The sequence below is a fragment of the Argiope bruennichi genome, chromosome 2, assembly GCF_947563725.1.
Source record: "Argiope bruennichi chromosome 2, qqArgBrue1.1, whole genome shotgun sequence".
Lineage (NCBI taxonomy): Eukaryota > Metazoa > Arthropoda > Arachnida > Araneae > Araneidae > Argiope > Argiope bruennichi.
In genome coordinates, this window is record NC_079152.1 from 141,602,067 (window position 1) to 141,619,050 (window position 16,984).

Sequence of the window (16,984 nt, forward strand, 5' to 3'; positions counted from 1 at the left end):
CAACATAGTATATTATATTTCACAGCAGATTCATGATAAAATAGTCTTTGTTTCAATAAGTAACACTTGTTCGTTGAAATTGCAAAATCGATGGTACAGCTCATAACCATAATTATGGGCGATAAGATAAAGGTTTGCTAAGTGAATAGAGTCTATCATGATAACGTGACTTTTCGATAAAATCTTCAGAAATATCAAAGAATTTTTTAAAAATTTAATATCGATTCCATAAACAATGGGCCACGAAAAGCAAATTTTCCATCGAAAACGAATCGGTTTCGTTAAAATTATTTTCAATAAGATATATTAATAATTCTTTTATCTACAAAACTATATCCTGCTTGTGCAATATTTTTTTTATTATTATTTGCAATAAAAATTTTCATGCAAGCGAAAATTAGCACGTTCCATTCCAATACAGTCAAAACTCGCTTGATGAACACCTCGTATATTGAGTGGTTCGTATAATGAGCAAAATAAAATGTAAAAAAAGTTATTCGTTTAGCGAGTGATTTTAGCAGAACGAGAGACCGGGATACATCATGACATCAATGCTGTATTGACTTGTATTGGTCCGTATTGAGTGTTTGTTTCAAGATAAATTTATATCCACTTAAAGAAAGTTTTGGTCGGATAACGTTGTCGAACGCGACTCCCAGAGGATTGAACAAGCGATTGTGGAACCTTAATTCTCGAGATTGTATATCTGGCCAAGATTATGGATTTAGATGTGGATATAAACGACAAAGATGAGTTGATGGAAGATTATAGTCAGATTTACCAAAAAGCTTGTGGAGCTACATTCTGTGTCACGTCAAAAAGTTGCGAAGAAGATTTGGTCAAGAGTGTAAGACCCTTCCAGTGAAATAAGGGAGATATTGAAAGCATGGGAAATGATTGCATCGTATGTTGAGAAGCACCACCTGATAAGACATTAACTATGCGTCCTACAAACTCATTTAATGATAATGCTGTGCCGCCTTTTAACGAAATTTTGAAGCGCAGCCAAAGAAAAATGTCTTAGTTAACTTTCTTGTAAAAGAAGCATGTATTATAAATAATAAATTACATTATTAAAGAGTAATTTTATTCGTAATGGAATGCACTGCCCTATTTTAAATTGATTCCTATGGGAAAAATTGTTTCTCTTAAAGAGTGCTTTACATTACGAGTAAGATTCGGGAACAAATTATGCTCGTTAAAACGGATTGCACTGTATTTTATTTTTTAAAAAATGCCATTTGTAATGCATTTTAGAATTTTAATCAATAAATATTAAAAAAATACATAAAGTTAATAAATATTTATTTATTTCTAAAACAGACATTTTAATTTAATTCAATGTAACAGAATTCATTATTTCTTATTCCGATTTCTGCTCATGCATTACTTTTTACAACTTATTTTAATGACTAACTCATCGCAGCTTCGTACGCCTCCATATAGTATTCAATCAAACGCAATTTCAGAATAACCGAATCTAATGCCTTTAATCAGTTCAGTTTTTGAAATCCTAAAAAATCCATTTTGTTTTCTTGTATACGGTGTAAATCAGTGAGAAACTGATGTAATCGTTTAAAACATCGGCCTCGAGATTTCGATCCAAGTTAGACCGAAAAATAACAAATTTGGAATCTGGCAAACGCCATGGTTGTGATCTCAATAAGTCAGGAATAAAACTAGCTCAAACAATATAATTTGTTTGTTTAAGTTGTAATTCCCCTTTAAAACTTTTAATTTCGGTTTAAGAATATAAGTTCATCATACCAATTTTATTTTAAGTAGTTTATCAATTTATGCAGTGCATTAAATTGTTTTTAGATCCAGAAATCCTATTTTAAAAGTAGAGTTTCAAGCAATTTCGCCTAAACGTCATCCTAAAAATGATACACACATTTTCCTGAATATCAAGATAGGGAGAAAAAATGAAGAAAGAATTTTAAAATTCATAATATTTTTTTTTATAATTTTCAGTTACTTATTAATGTTAAAGTTTCATATAAGGTATTTTAATTTCATCACATTTATATTAACACAATGGTGACAGGAGAAGTTAAATTGTGGCTTTCACCAATTCATATTCAATGCGTCAAAGACTTTTTCAGACTGGAATTAGATCTCAGCCAAAAATGGCGCCATCAGTGAAATAGAGCGTACGTGATAAACTTCGACCTCTACTGGTGTGTTGCCAAAAGTCCCGCGCATTTGTTAAACTAATTGAAACAATATGGCTGCTCATTAGAGAAGCAAAACTCTTCATATGTGAAATTATTAAGATGGAACAAAGAGCTGTAGCTAAATTAAATGCACGACGTGGCAAAACTGCCTCGTCAATAAACCATTTGATGATGCAAGTTAAGGTGAGTTTTGTTTAAATAGATTAGTGTTTTCCTGAGGTATAAAGTTTCTTCTGAACAGAAAAGGTATGTTAGAAAATTATTAGCATACTCGTAAGACCACGAACCAAGTTCATATAGGATACGTATATTATTAAAAAAAGTACGCGATTTTCTGTCACGAAATCATTGTATGTTTCTGAAAATGGTGCAAGTCTTTCAGTGTCAATAAAGAACAGATTCGAACCATTTCGTTGAAGATTTTGTCGAAACAAAATGCTGTTCAATATCTGTTCCTTATACTTTAACTAATGAACAAAAAAGTCAATGAAATGATATAACCTTCTTGAAATCCAATCGTTCCAAAGCGACAACGTACGGAAACGAATTAAAAAAAAGATTCACCACAAGAAAATTTCCATAAAAAGCAAAACAATGCTAATTACATTCTTTGATATTAAGAATTTTATGAATTAAAAGATTGCTCTAATCAGACAAGCGGTTACTAATGAGTCTTAATTAAATTTTTTGAAGTGTTTGATGACCCGAATTCGTTGCATTCATCCAATAATTAAGAGGATGAAAATAGTTGGTGTTTGTTGCACAACTTATTGTTCTATTTTTGGCAAAAAAATAGTCTGCGTGTTGAATTAAACACCATATTTACCAGATTTAGCACTTTGCGATTTCTCCGTATCTTCCAAATTTTCAATCAAATTAATAAGGCATTAATTTTTTTTGATATTCAGACCAAACAAACAGCTTTGGACTTATTTTAAAACACTGTTTGGTACAGGCATTAATTAGAACTTAATACCAAGGGCGTGGAACCTGGAGGATCTTATTTTGAATTTAAAAAATCAATATGGTTATTTTTTGCTCATATTTAATTTTACGTACTCAGTCTTTAACATTCTTTGACACTCTTGTATAGATTAAAGGAGATTAAATAAATGGAAATTACAAATACTTTCCAATGTTATTAAGCAGTTTATTTAATAACTTTAGAGATATCTAATAATTCTGTAATCGTTTTATCGTTTCTATCTAATGAGTTAAATTCTATACTATTTATTTTTTTTTAGTATAAAAAAATAAATTAATGCATGCGATTTCTATAAACGCATTGAAAAATGAAATTCTATTTATCTAACGCATAATTCAGTAAAAAAGTAGTTCAATTTATTTAAATTCAACGATAAATTTGAATTTCCAAATATTCAGTACCATTAATTAGAATCTAAGTCGACGGTTATTAAATTATTATTTTATTTTTTCATTCATTACTAAATGCAAAATTAATCTCACAAAACACTTATAAATGCAACATATGTTTTGGAATTGTAAATTCTGGATTATAATTTAAGGTAATACATTTAGAATATATTTTGTAAGCCTACATTAATTTTTTTCTGTTTAACAATAGCCGGTATTTTCTAATTAGATATACTACACAATTACCTCAAGGAAATAGGTTGAGAATGGCCGCATATAGATCGATTTAAAATGAGATTCTTTAACAAATAAGTAATTTTATAAAAATCTGAATTTCTATCTGTAATAATATATTAAACTCAAATGTGTGTTTACATGGAATTTTTAAGATAAATAATCGCACATTAAAATTAAATTTATCATTTGTAATATATTGGAAGCCTAATTATTCATTTAATAAACCAATCATTAACGGACGTAGATATGCCTTTATTCTCCACTTGATAGAACCTATAATTGTTAAAGTTATATTTGCTATTTCTTCATAATCTTCAATAATAATTAAATTATTGCATTTATAAGTAAGGAAATCATAAACTAATAATAATGACAAATTTCTTCCAAATTTTGCTACCTGCGCGATATTTTCCGTGATTTATTATATTATATATATAAAATAATTAAAAAATAAAATTATAGATTCCTATTTAAAAGAAATAAATCGTTGGTATATTAATTAAGTTAAAAATATGCTGAAATGAGAAACTAAAACGATTAATTTTTAAAAGAGGTGCTTAACACTGCATATCATCTACGGCAGCAAAATATTTTAATCTGGCAGTGATTAATTAATAAATAGAATATTTGATAATTTTAATTATTTTTTAAAAAATATAATAATTCTATAAATAAGCGGAACTAAAAAAATATGCACTACATTCGGATAAAGATTTATTACTTCATTTTTATATTTCGCAAGCAGCAAATATGACGCTTAAAAAGTGTAGCGTAAATAAGTACGACATTTAAAAAAAGTAACAAAAAAACTTTTCAATATATACCAAAAGCGTCGCCAAAGCAGCTACTAAAAATAAAAATCTAGCCTTAATGGAAGAAAAAAAAATTATGCCATAAAAAGAAAGGTGGGATTTTTTTTTATTTTTTTTATGAGAACATAATTAGGATGTAAAACGATTTCTAATGCAGTTGTACTTCGCTGGAAATAAATAAAAAAAAATCCCGAGAAGAAGCTGTTTTAAAAAGGACATTTCTCTTTTTCCCAAAAGACACTCACGTTTTTAACGAAAATGAAAAGTTACTTTACTACAGCAGCTCTTGTGTTATTTCCATTCCAATCAAAAACATCAAATGCAAATTTTTCATCCGCTTAGCGACTGAATACATATTCTTCCAGCAGTTACGGAAACATAGAAATTTTTTACTTTTAATTCCAGAAAAGCCTCTTTTTTTTTGTTTAAATTCCTTCTTTCACTTAATAATAACGTTAAGATCTACAATTTATCTCTACCATTGAGTAGATAACTGATCACCACTGGGCCGGCGAGCTTCTCCCTAACTGCCAATAATGAACATTTTGCTTTTTTAGTTAACTGTTCTTTCTCTCACTGTAACCGCCTGCAATTCGGCCGATTGGGCATCAAAGATAACTGCAGCGGTGGAAGGACAAAAAAAAAAAAAAAAAAAAAAAAAAAAAACGGTTTTTCTCATTAACTGATAGTAGACAGATAATACAGATTCCAGCTATTTAAAAGCCCGTTTGGCCGTCTACCGATCAATTAAATATATTGCGGTGCGTTGCCATTCAAATGGGCCGTTTTACGATTCCACGTAAGCGGAAGTTTTTAATTATCCAGTTTCCCGCTTTTGACTGTGGATTTTGCTCGCCATTTTGAATGGAAGCGATAGTTTTAGACGCATCATCAGAAATAGATGTCTTTCATGACAATGATGCGAAAAAATTTATTCCAAGGCACGGTTTGGGAATAGGCAGAAGTTAAGCGATAACAAATAGCGCCGTCTTCTGTTTGAAACGAGGAATGATAATGGATATTACGGGATTCGAACAATCCCTCATTTTTAGACAAATCAATCTGCACACCAATAATGTTTTTGAAGGTAAATGCTTTGTTTTAAAATGATTTCTGAAAGCGAAAAATAGTTTTGTTCCTATGGCAACTGTCCGTTTTGTTTATAATTACCAATATGTTCCAAAGAATCTCGATCGCACATTAGTGAGGTTTATTATAAAACAGATCTCTATCAACATCATCATATTACTTGCCATTCAATTCAATCAGATCTATCGAAAACAATTATTCAAATGACACTACCAAACCAATAATCAACTTCAGCATGGATTGTTACTTGTTTTGGATCAATTGCAGCATAATAATATGATATCAAATTAATGACACAAAAGAAATAATTAAAAAGCCATGACTATAATCATCAAGACAATCAAATTATCCATTTCATCTAAGAAAAAACGCAATTGTTACGAATCTGTCATATTGCTTTATTTCACTGATAGAATCATCGCAAAAAACAGAGATTTACAGATTTTCTTAAAGGATATCCGGTCAATGACGCCAAACCTCAGCACCCATTTGGCGACAAAAATGAACGGCTTTAGAAATTATTTAAAAAATATGGGTATTTCTATTCAGAGATCCGAAGATCCTTATGTAAAATTCAACACCATATCATGAAGACTACAAAAGCGGATGTGTCAGACTAGTCAAGACTATTGTAGTCTCAGAATGTGATTTAAAGTTGTTTTACATAGAGAGTTATTGTAGTATGGTGTATTTAATGATAATTCTCTATTTGCATGTGTGATTTTGATTTCTGAAATTGCTTTATTTGTGTGCGCTTCGACTGTCATTTTGCTGCCTGTGCATCGCGTTTTACGTGAAATAATATGCTTTATCCATTATCGAGCTTCTTGAACTTCATGCAAAGTATAAGCTATAACCCTAGTTATATAATATACTAATTGCCTTTGACGACCAGCTCACCGTAAGACATTTTACATTATTTTAGAATTGAAAAAAAAATATTTCCAATTATACCAATTTGTTTGCTAAATATTTATATTTTTAATTAATTTAAGAAATATTTTTTTGCATATTTTACAAGAATATATTTCATAGCTGAAATTAAGCGCAAATCGTTTTAATTGCTCCTACTAATATTTCTACCTGGCTCTTTACCATTGTTGATGAAAATATGAAGAACGGCTTATTTTTTTGTAAGAAGTATGTTCTAGTTAAACTATCCTTTTAATAAATTTAAAATTAAAGAACTCAGTTTCAAAAATAATTTCTTTCGAAAGCATGAGGCATTTAGAAATTACTTACTTTTCCAACATCCATAATTGTTTTTCGATTTGATTTATTTAGGAATAATAAAGTTTCAACATTAATAAAAAAAGTGGAACAGTTCTCTATAAAATGCTGATTGCTCTTTGTATCACTTGATAATTTATCTATACAGAGAAGTTTCAAGACTTTGAGCATTAATAAAGGAATAACTTGAATTAATTTTGTATTCTTTTTGCTCTATATTGCAATAGAAGTTTTGACAATTATAGTATTTGTTCAGCTTTGAAAAATAAAATGCTTTTATTTGTATCACATACCTATTTCATAATATTATCAATAGATATCGCACGGAGTCTATAAATGTGAGCATCATTTTTTACCGCATTGTATTGCGTGACAGCATCTCTAAGAACAGAAACTTACCACATCAGATTTTGTTTAAAAATAATAACCTAAAATCAAGTTTTAAATCAAAATTTAGATTTTTAAGTAAAAGCTTTTTGAAGATACAATATACTATAAGAAATACTGTTTCGTATTTTGTAATAGCTTATGTAAAATATTCTATAATATAATGCCTCGGTGTTTGCAAATGAATATCTTAAATGATAACCGTGTTATAGTCACTTCTAAAATTCTAAAATGCCTCTAGATTATTGGGTTGTTGAAGAAGGCCAAAGATTCCTTTTCAAAACTTCTGTTCCATTTATGTAATTTATTCTTATATATTTTTACCCATTATCAAGTATCTAACATACTGATGTTTATTATACCACTGGTAATTGAATTTGAATATATATATGTAATAATAATAATAATCACTATTTCATTTGCATTAATTTAAAATCAACTAGCGCCACGACTGTAATAAATATTTAATATTAATAATTATCTATTAGTAACTAAATAAAATTTGCTAAAATCGCTCCAAAGCATCTGCGTGGGACTAAAAAAATATACTTTATGTCCTTACCATTTAATGAAAAAGAAATGCAGGGGAAAAGATTAATGAATCACCATAATACAAAAAATTGAAATTCTGTTCCATAAGTTGAAATTTTGCTTGGCACGACCATTCATACTGAAATCCTCAAAATACGAAAAGAAAAAAAAAATCTACAAATATTATTTTGGAGAAGAAAAGAATATTACTTTTTTTTCCATTACATTTATTAGCAGATAAACTCGGCGGTCATTTTTCACTGCCCTTCGGGCTACTTGTTCTAACCTCATTAAATAAGCCAATTAAATCAATTTCTAACACATAGAGTAATACAAGAAGATAATCTATAATTCATGGAGTAATATTACAAGTCATCACACATGGATTAATCATATAGGACATAACATCAGACAAGGAGAAATTTTACACGGCAAGCTATCACAAATGAAGTAACACTATCAGACATGGTAATAAAAGTAAAACTATCTTCAGGAGTTTATCTTATAAGACAAACAAGATAAGTTTCTTCTAAGCAATACATCACTGAGTAAAAAAAAATGCATTCTTATAATACGAGTAAAAGCAGGGCTATTATTTGTTACAAAAAAAAATGATGTCTAACGCTTTTTTTTTTTTTTTTTTTTTTTTTTTGCTGCAGTATACAGAATGAGTCCACAATTGCAATGAAACTTGAATTTAAAACGAAATACGTAAGAACTGCCTAGTTATAAGTAGATTTATAGTGGTAGAAGAAATTTGTAGATTCTGGTTGCATACACATGGAAAAAAGCAGTGATCATCCTTGAATATCAGATGAGAATTTGAGAGTTTCTAAACTCGAATGCTTCTCTTTCGAATGCTGTCTTACTCATGGTGTTACATAAAATACAGCATGCATGTACAGTTCATCAAAAAAGTAATCGGACACTAGTTATTGCTCGTAGTCTATAACAGTTAAATTCAAGGAAAAATGACTTTTTATTCAGAATAATGTCCTTTTTAAATATATACAAACTGCATTCACAAGGAGCCATCTACAAATTTATTTTTGCATAATCATCATATTTTTCCATTTCAACATTTTCGTCATTAAACAGATTCTGCAAAATGAGAAATATCTAGATATCCAATTCTAGACCAATCGATTCAAAATAACCAGAGATATACTAGAAAAACAAATTCTTAATGTATGCAAACAACTATCTTAATATTAAGAATTCAAATTTTTAATTGCTTATAACTCATAAACCATTCATTCAGAATCACAAAATGTTATATGTATTTGAATTATTTTAATTTACAGACATCACATATGTATTCGAAATTGGGAGTTGATGTTTGAAAAAATTGAGTTTGTGTAAATCTAAATATAGAGATGACAGCTTACATGAAAAAATATTTTATATCTATAGAGAACATAATTCTATAATAACAGGCATCTACAGTTTTATTGTCTGGTAATTAGTCTGGAACAGTGTCCGGACACTTTTTTGACGGAGTGCACCACCTGTGCCTACTTTAAGATCTGAAAAATAAAGTTTGTTGCCGCAATGAATTCCAATAAACAGGGACCAGTTAATTTATGTGTAGTGAGAAATGTACTTTCGTTTCAATATTTGCATTATAACGTGGAGCATAAAAGGGCTCCTGTTACATTTAAAAAATAATTTTTTTTCGATCCAGATATGGATAGTATGTGTATCTATCTATTGTCGCTCATTAGAAATAAAAATTATAAATCTGTTCCTTCTTTTTGAATAAATTTGAAAATATATATTATCAAGAAGATGTAAAGAACTACGCCGTTAGTTTAAACAAACAATTAGATTTATTAGGACAAAGCAACTCACAGCACGAGACTGAAAACTTACCCATCGTTGATGTGGCTCAGCTTTTATACATGTACAGAATGTTATAGAACAAGAAAATTAAAATATTTAAGAAAGATCTAGAACCTTCCAGATCTTAGATAAACAACAGTTAGCATTTTAAATAAAAGAATTCCAGTCTTTGGATAAAAAATCGTGGCTAGGATTCGAACCATGGACCCAAAAATGAGATGCTCAGCCGATTGAATTATAGAATTCAGAAAATTTCGCCTTCTCCTCAGCGTAACTTTATTATTTATACCGATAATATGAATGCTTTGGAGACACTTTCGCAGTACAACAATCGGATGTATCTATCTCCTGCGATTAGAATCCTATTCACTTTGCATCTCCTGCAAAATGATGGTTTTCATATCCTTTTAAGTAGGTTTCAGAGTCATGTAGGCATTTCTGGGAATGAAGAGATTGATTCAGCGGCAGAATCTGCAAATTCTTTTTTGTTCCAAGGACTTCAATATTGTGATATTAAGCGGTCTTACACTAAACATATTCATTCAACATGGCAATTGGCATGGGATCTGCGGATCCATAATAAACTTCATTACGTCAGGGCTTCTATGGGTATGTGGCCTGCTCCCCTTTACGAGAGGTTCATATCAAATTGACTCGCATCCGTATAGGACACACCCGCTATACTCATCGTCATCTCAACTTTGGTGAAAACATCCACTGTGTTCAACTTGTCATATTGCTTTTAGTGAAACATATTGAATTGAATGCTCTGATTTTAATATTCATCATCGTCATTTTTTTTCTACTCGTCTTCTCGTAACTTGCAGGATCTGGTGGATGAAAAATACCACCCACATATTTTTGAATTTTTAAGAGCTATTGGTTTTTTTAACTGCATTTAACACCTTTTTCGTTTGTTTTATTTTCTTTCTATGTTAAATTCGTCTTATTATTTTATTGTTACTTTAAAATATGATTGATTATTGTTACGTCATTCATGATTGTTACTTTTAAAATATGATTGATTATTGTTACGTCATTCATGATTGTTACTTTTAAAATATGATTGATTATTGTTACATCATTGATGATTGTTACTTTAAAATAGTTTTTTTTAAATATTTGTTTCAACACATTTTATGTGATTTTAACAATTTACACTTCCTTTTAAAAATCTTATTTTACCGTACGCTTGGCGCAGTGGAGCCAAATTGGCTCTTGCGCCAATAAACCCCACAAAACCAAACCAATCAAGCCACGGCGATTGCTGGTTATTCTGAATTGTGTGGCATTATAAATAAGGTACTGTTCACAATATACATTAAATTATTACAGTCAAAATACCTAAATGTAACACTGAAAAATAATCGATTCCTAAATGGAACTTGGAAAATTATATAATCCAACAAAAAGAAGAATTGATTTTCATAAAAGGCTTGGGAATAGAAAAGTTACACACCATACGTTACATTTACATTCAGCTGGTCACGTACAAAAGAACGGCCGTCACTCTGACACAGTAGGTAATTACGTGATTCCATGCAACTGCAGGAATAATCTTTATTTCTGCCTTCTCCGTCCGTCACTCGAAGCACAGAAACCTGTAAAGGGCAGGGGCGATCAATAAGCTCCCCTCTTTCTGAGATAGGGAATGAAAATGAATTAATTATGACTGCTGGACAACTTCCAGGTAAAGGGAAAAAAAAACACACTACGGAGACAATTGTGTTACAGGCAGAAAGAAAAAAATTGCAGTCCTATTCAGACAGAAGGTCTGTTCCAATGTAGGCAGGCCTGTCCGAACGCCTTTCCGAGGCACGCAAGGCTCAGCGTTATAGTAGTCAAGGCAGGAATAAGAAAAGCTTTTTAAATAATAAAGCCGCTTTTTTAATCTGTATTTCCAGAGTATTTTCTTTCTCTCCGTGAGTACCTTTTTTTATGTAATGATCATAAGGATACTAAAACTGCTCGAGTAAATAGTTCTGTCGGGCTTACAAAAGAAAGGGAGTGGGTGTTTGTAAATTGGAATTAAAGAAAAAAAGAAGTACCTAGTATTTTGGAATGAACTATTTATGAAAGCACATGAGTTTTGATCATTATAGTGCTTTGAGGTTTTTTTTTTTGGGGGGGCTCAAATGAGTAGTTTTAGGGCGGAACGACAGCTTCTGTATTTGTTCTACCATTTATTTAAAAATGTAGCTCAATCATTAACCACCAAAATTTCTTTTTCCAAAAAGATTTTTTTTAAATACCTTTTTTATTTCTATAATTTTTTTATGTTATAGAAGTTTTATGTTACTCATTCTAATTTCAAAAAAGAACTGCTATGTCTTACAACACAAACGTACAATCTATAATTTTTGATTTATACCCAATTTACCAATGAATGCGTACATTGATATAACATTTTCTGCTTTTCTTTTAGTTACATGCATGCATCTACTTTGATTTGCATTTCTCAATAACACAACAACTTCTATAAATCTTAAAATGAGTTTAATGGAGAGCATAAGGAGGATATACTAAGCAGATGTATTTTATTTTCAAGTCAATCCATCGCCAGATACAACGTAATATAAACGCGCAAAGACTACTTTATTTCATATGGTTGTGCCTTGCAGATTCTTAATCCACATGAAAAGGCATACTTTGTGAAATGGAAATGATATGTTTGAATGTTCAGTTCTTTATATATTATTTGAGATTACATTATCAGTTTAATTGTCATTTTTCTCTTGATATCGAAATTTAGCTTTATTAATATCACTCAACATAATTTAATAAAGATGTCTTTAATATATTTGGAGAAAATAATATGCAACAGTTGAATGAATCACTAAAATAATTATATGTGAGCTCAAATTATGAAACATAAATAAATAATTTTAAACGATAGTAATTACTGTTGACTGTTTAAATCGATTGTGAAAAGAATATTGTCAAAGTCTTCCAAACAAGATACATATTAAAATGCAGAGAAAGTTTTAGAACTTTATATTTTAGAGTATTCCTTTTACCATATAGAAATATTAAAATATAGTAAGAATAAAAAAAGCAAAAGAAATAAGAGAAGATTTTTCTCTGTGTGTAGCATTCTCAATTTAGAGAGAGAAAAGAAAACAAAAATGATATTTTGATAATGAAGATTAGCCTTTTAAAAAGATAAAGATTTCATCTGTTGCACTGGGAAATATGAAATTAAATTTATAGAAATTTAAAAAGTGGATTTTTTAAATAAAATAAAAATAAAAAAAGGTTAAATTAAAAAAAAAATCTTAATCTTATTTTAATTCTTCAATTTTTTGGACATTCCCCCTCCTCTCTATTTCGTAATAATACTTATTATTCAAAATATCACTGGATATATATATTTTTTAAATTGATAAATGACTTCCATTAATTAATGCTTAATTCTTTTTGAGATCTTTAAGAGAAAAAAATGTTAAGATGGTTGAATTTTATAGAAAATGAAGTAAAATAACAACTATAAAATCATGAATATTGGAAGTTAAAATTCGGATCTATAAGTCTGATTAAATACATAAACTCGACTTACCACAAAGAACAATTCAAAACACCACTTGAAATCCTAAAAAATGAATTAATATAATTAGAATTCATGATTGTTAAACAAAAAGATTCACTAACATTTTCATGATTCAACTGTATTTTGAAATTTTACTTGAAATTCATTTTCCAAAGTACACAATTTTTAAAATATATATATAGAAATTTTAATTAATTATTAAAAAATTCTTCTAAATTGTTAGAGGAAAATAAACCATTCCTTTGTATTATTTTAGTTATAGTCATAAAAGTCAAATAGTGTAAATGATATTAAAACTTGTAGTGTATCCGAAATAATTAAAATGATGTAGCCTTAAACTTTCATTGAAAGGCTATATTGTACTAAACCTTGTTATTTAAAGAATAGTTTCATTTGCAGTTCCATGGATTTGACATACATTTAAAAATAAAAACAAATTCAAACAACTCACGGCCAGGAAATTTAGCTATAATGAAGTAAAAGCACAGAGTTATGAAAATAATTTATAAATTATCAAATAGATGATAATGAAGCACTTTTCTAATATTTAGAAATATTACTAGTGAATAATTTTTTTTCCTTGAAATCATTTATTAATTTCACGAAAAATTATAAATTGTACCTAATTATAAAATCATTAAATTTATTTACACAAATTTACTTAAATAAAATATTTAAGATGCGAAAATAATTATATACATAACTATTTGCTCAAAACCTTATAAAAAATGTCAGACTAAAATATCAAATTTCCTTGCGGCGTTATCAAAAATTTTAATATAAGAAGACATGCAGTATCATAAGGTATTCAATAAGTATTTTTATTTCATCATTAGTTCGTAGAGTTTCAAGTACGCATTTTTGATAAAATGGGATAGCCATATATTAAATCAAAAACTATCCGAAGATTACACAGCTAACAGATGATGTTTAATGATGATTAGAAAATCATATAATCATCATTTTTAGCAAACCGTTCGATCAGAAACACATTTTTCTGAATTAAAAAACAATGATCCAAACTTTTTTAAAAATTGATTTAGTGACTTTAAATGTATTGCTTGTCAATCCAGAAAACTATCGCTGTTGATTACTTTAAAATCCAAGTGGAAAGTCCCTTCACATTTCTTACTAGTAGTCTCTTGTCATTAAATTACTAAGAAAAAAAATCTAAGTAAAAAAAAAAAAGTACAGCAATGGTTGACTTTGCAAAAATTGTGACGCCACAAAGACCTATTCACACAGATTCATTTTATTTCACTTAAATATATTGTGTCTCTCTAAAAGATCTTAGATATTCCTCAGTAGATACCGCTGATAAGAACCAAATTACGAAGCAAAAATGCAAGTGAAAAAAAAAAAAATACAATAACTGCGAAGTTTACAGAACCCCATCCATATTCGGACAATAGGTTTTTTAAAAAAGAGGAATAATAACAATAATAATAAAGCTACAAGGCAACAACCGTCTACAACAGATACGCGACCACAGAAAAAAAAAAGGGAAACAATAAATAACAGATGCTATCCAATCGTAAGAATTGTTGAGGAGGGGGGAGGACACGACGTTGGACAATGGCATTCAAGGCGAGTGACCTCATAACTAAATTCCTTATCGTCGACCCCTCTGAATACCTACGTTGTTCCCTTCGTCCTCTACATTGAACACACGGCTACCCACTTAAATTGATACAGGAGTTTTTAGAAAATTGTTGGCAGCATTTTTGATTTGGTTTATTGCAGCATTGACTCGAATTTTTAGTGCCAGCGTCACACATTGTGGAGGTAGTTTATCAACTTACAGTTGATTCAAATACCACGTTAAAGACAAAATAACGCGGAAAATTGAAATTTTCAATCACGAAAGAATAAAGGGCAGCAGGTCATGGTAACTTTTTTTTTCACCTACTGGACTTGCAAATTTGTTTTTTATGTTTTTGGATTCCGGTGATGTTTTTTTTACGAAACGTGATATGATGCTATTTATGAATTTGCAACGCTGAAATAATTATTTTAAATCTTCTGCAAACAAATATTAGACATAGATGTTCCAGTAAAGTCCAATACCAAGATTTGTTTATGCATAATTTTTTTTTTTTTTTGTTGATTAAAAACGATTTTTTTTTAATTTGAATATAAAGCAACAACAAAAAGCAACTTGTTTTAAAATTAGATACATATAAGCTAAAACCTTTAGATCAAAATAGTAAGCACAAAGGCAATATGTAGACTTTTTAATATAAAATCATACCCCCCCCCCAAAAAAAAACCCCCAAACAATATATGATGATAAAGAAAGCAAAAGCTAAAAAATCGAAATATCTCAATAATTTAACAGTGAAGTAAAATCTTAGAAATGTAAAAGTGACCTTTATTACAGCAAATTTTGCATGAAATACATAATTAAATGAAGAATTGGTTTTAATTTAATATCTTTTTTAATATTTCAATTCATGTCTATTTATAGACAGAAATAACTAAAATGTATTCCTTGTTTTAGATCTCATGAAAAACTACACACTACATTCAGCCATAGATTAAAGTTTCAACGATTTTTTTTTTCTTTTCTGTATTACTTCGTATTTATCATTTAATTAGATGAAATTAATTGACTGAAGACGACTAAAAATAGCTTACCACATCTAAAAATCCCAACAGAATCAATCTAATAAACAGGAACTATAACTTGATAATTTCATAGTAAGAGGCGCAAAAGATTTTAATGGAAAAAATCCGGCTCCTGCAATTAAAGCCGCAAACGGATACTTTCTTTTATAATTTAATAGTAGTTATTTTATAATTTAATGGCAGATTAATTTTACAATACTGCAATTAGATATGCAGGACAGGGATACAAACAAGCAGCATTGAAGTTCGTTTCTAATATTGTTGAAGTCAGTTGTTAACTCTAAAAGTTTGTGCTGTTTTATGAAACGAAAAAAAAATCGGGAACCTCGTTTAACAAGAACAATTCGTTCCCGAATCTTACTCGTATTGCGAAACATTCACTAAGTCTAACCATTTTTTTTAACGCAGGAATCCAAGTGAAATAGGATAACGCATTCCCAATCTTAAAATTATAATTACGTTATTATTTATAATGTATGCTTTCTTTGTTACAAAAAAAAAAGTTGTATGAAGTTATACGTCTTTGTCTATATACAGAAATTGCCATATTCTTAACCTGATCATATGATAAAAAGTTTGTTTGCAATTTCCAAGGAAATTCTTCAAATAACTTAAAACTCATATATTATTTTCATTATTGAAGTCAATTTTAAAATTACAGCAGCAATACGATAGTAACAAATGGTAACCAATCAAATAGTTTGAAGCTGCCTTTGGTTCGTTACTTCTAAACGTTATTCAAAAAAAAAAAAAAAAAAAAAAATCAAAAGCATATTATATATTATATTAGCATATAACACGTTTTAACTGATTATTCCAATTCCTTATACGAAGATTCTCAAATGTACTGTAAATCTGAATTCATAAGTGCAATATACCCTAATCTTGTTAAAATAATATAAAACGTTACTTTCACGAAGATACAATTATCCATGCTATTCAATTGTTTTGCCAAGAAACATAATACGCAGACATCATAAAGCAACACTAATAAATCCTCTCCGGCACGTCCACATTTTATACAAGTATATCACTTCTGGGAATACCAATGGACTGCGAAAGAAATAAACGTCACCTTGAATAACCCCCCAACTGTAACTGAAAAGCACTGAAAGAGCAATCATGGGCCA

At 29.2% G+C, this 16,984-nt stretch overlaps 1 protein-coding gene across 14 annotated transcripts in view; it reads right to left on the reverse strand.

Moving 5' to 3' along the window:
• Nucleotides 1-16,984, reverse strand: part of LOC129962049 (tyrosine-protein phosphatase Lar-like) — a 648,630-nt gene that overhangs the window by 500,413 nt on the left and 131,233 nt on the right. For 12 of the 14 annotated variants that reach the window (XM_056075746.1, XM_056075747.1, XM_056075754.1 and 9 more), the window contains exon 2: nt 13,236-13,268. The gene's annotated coding sequence lies outside the window, so the exon portion shown is untranslated. Of the gene's footprint in view, nt 1-11,138; nt 11,281-13,235; nt 13,269-16,984 lie in introns of all 14 variants that reach the window. The other 2 variants (XM_056075749.1, XM_056075745.1) reach the window with 1 other exon arrangement.